We start from the raw sequence: 3,007 nt of genomic DNA, 5'->3' as shown, positions 1-3,007 counted from the left end.
GGTCTACAGGGTCTTACTACATGAATCAGACTCGTAGTGATCCTCCTGTTTCCAGCTTCCCAAGCACTGGGATTACAGGTGTGTGCCACCATGCCCAGTCTTCCATATTTTCAATACTTATTTCGATGTTAAAAGAATTTTTACTTCTTAACATCATGAGGAGAAAAGTCTTTTTATTTTTTTTAACCATCTCATATTTTAAAAATCTTATTTGGCTGTGATTAACAGAAGATCCAAATGGGTTTAAATCACTGGAGTGGGAGGGTAGCATTTTCTCATGAAACAGAAGGTCTAGAGGTGGGCAATTCTGTCTGGATCAGGGCTTCTACGGTTATCCTATTGCCCTAAGACTGTAGGATAGTTACTGCAGCTTCATGATGTCTAGGTTCAAAGCAGTAAGGGTGAGGAAGTCATATGACCATGTCCAGGTGCCGAGGGAAATGAAAAAATTAGGGAACTATTATGTTGAGAGTAACTCAAAATAGAGATTCCCAAGTTTTACCAAGAATCAGAACCACCTACATAAGTCCTTAAAACAGATGGCCAGAATTCACCATTGGAGTTTCAATATGTGTAAGTCTCTGTTGGGACCTGAGAATCTGCATTTTTAACAAAGTTCCCAGATGATGTTGATGCTTTGGTGTGGAAGCTACGCTTGAAGAAACACTGGCTTGGACTAGGAACATAGCTCAGCAGTTCCAAGTTTGCCTACCATTAGTGATGTCCTGTGTTTGATCTCCAGCACAGCAAAAAATAAAAAATCAACCACTAGTTTGGACTAATGATGCTCCATTGCCTAGCATTGGTATGCTGCTGCCTCAGAGCATGGCCACGTTAGCATCTATAAACACTTTCAGCTATGTTTCTTTTTATCTTTGTACAAATGAAAGTAAAACCAAGCAGACACAAAATCAAAAAGTCCTTACAGATACCAGTTGGGCTTCAGTGCACCCATCCCTCTTTCCAGAACCATTAAGGGCCAGTCTCTTGGTACCACAGTTTTACAACTTTCTTGCTTCCATTAAAATCAGGGTGGCTCAATGCTATAAATAATACTTTAATGGAATTTTATACTTCAGGTATTGCTCTGACCAAATATATTAGTGTCCAGTGGAAAATGGGTGATGTACTCGTTTGGAATTTTGAGAAGAGTTTGATAAACTTAGTTCCAAAGATACAGTCAGAGTAAAGATAAAACGTAAGATTAGTATCCTAAGGCTACCTCCAGGGAGCTCGTTATCATTCCTATGTGTGCAGGGAAAAGAAAAGGAAGGGATGACAGAAACCTGTAGACAAGCCAGGCATGATGAAACAAACCTCTAGTCCTAGCACTCTGGGAAGCTGAGGCAGGAGGATCAAAAGTTCAAACCCAACAATTTAGTGAGACCCTGTCTCAATAAAGTTTAAAAAGGGTTAAAGATGTAGCTTAGTGTGAAGTTCCAGAACCACTAAAAGAAAAGAAATCTGTATAACAGAAGGGGTTTATGTGCACAGGAGCTCCTGAAAAGAGCTTTGACCGGGTGAAGGACAAATCGAGCCCTTGTCAACTGCAGGGTAACTAGCCAGTCTCACTCTTCTCCCTGCAATCCCCACTGGCCAAACCCAGCTAGGCATCTGTGAGAATAAGCAATGTGTATATGTATTTGAAATTTAAACCATTTATCTTTATACACTCAGTCTTACTCCTACAAGAGTATTCAACTTGGAACAGCAAAAAAGAGAAATATTAAAAATAAACACCTAAATCAGAGGTCGACAAAGTATAGTCTTGGGGACCCCTGAGGGTTTGTTCACAAGTTCAAAACTATGCTCACAATAATATTAAGGCTTTTGGGGGCCCTTTTGAGTCTCTCAAGTACAATAAAGAAGGAGCTTCCCAGAGGCTACATAACATGTTATTGTAACAAAGAATGCAAAAGCGGATATGAGAATCCAGCTATCTTCTGTTAAGCCAGATACCAAAGAGAATTGCAAAATCTTCACCGCTTCTTTCTACCCTGTTTTTTAAAATGTTTTTTCTCACCAGAAAAAAAAAAAAAAAAAAAAAAAAAAAAAGTTTATGGGGCTGGTGAGATGGCTCAGTGGTCTAAGGCACCTACTTAGAACAAGCTGAGCTAAGCAAAACCGAGAGACCGCGGTTCAATCCCCCGGCACCACATGCCAGCCAGCCCCGCCCCCTGGTGGGCTGAGCTGGCCACACACACAAAATAAATAAATAAATAAATAATCTTTAAAAAAAAAAAGTTTATGTGGACACATGAGTTTATTATTATTATTGTTATTATTAGCTAATAAATATTTTTAAATTAATAGATGCTTATAAATATAATCCATATAAGCAAAAACTCTTTGAGATCTACAATAATATACAGTACAAGAGTACAAACAGTGAAACCAAACTGAGAACTTTCCTAATCCACAGGAAATGAGCTCAGACCGGGCGTGGTGGCACATGTCTGTAGTCCTAGTGCTGGGGAGGCTGAAACAGGAGGATCACTACGAGTCAGAGCTGTGTAGTGAGACCCTGTACCAAAATACATTAGGGAGAGAGAGAGAGAGAGAGAGAGAGAGAGAGAGAGAGAGAGAGAGAGAGAGAGAGAACAGAAATGAGAGAGAAATTAGTTCAGAAAGCCCCCAAGCTTACTGAGTTTGAGGAGCTCAAGAGGACAGGAGAGAAAGCATTGCCCCCAAAGGGAAAATGTCTCCTTTCCTGTTTTCTCTCTCCAACTTCCTCTCTCCTTTACTCCACTTTCCTGTCTTCTCTCTCTTTGAGATAGTTTTATTATGTGGCCCAGTGGAACTTGCTAGGTCACCCAGGCTGGTCTCAAACCTACAATTCTCCTGACTCAGTTTTTTCTTCTTCTTTACCTCACTTTAAAGCTTTTATCCTCTTTGCTGCCTGCCCTCTCTCCTATTTCTATAAATACTTTGCTCTTCCTATTCTGGAGCACTTGTCCAATGCCAATGTCATATTTTAATTATTAGATCATTTTATTGTCCCAATTTT

The sequence above is a fragment of the Octodon degus genome, unplaced genomic scaffold (assembly GCF_000260255.1).
Source record: "Octodon degus isolate 3935 unplaced genomic scaffold, OctDeg1.0 scaffold00020, whole genome shotgun sequence".
In the NCBI taxonomy this organism is placed as follows: domain Eukaryota; kingdom Metazoa; phylum Chordata; class Mammalia; order Rodentia; family Octodontidae; genus Octodon; species Octodon degus.
Note: the sequence above shows the minus strand (reverse complement) of the source record.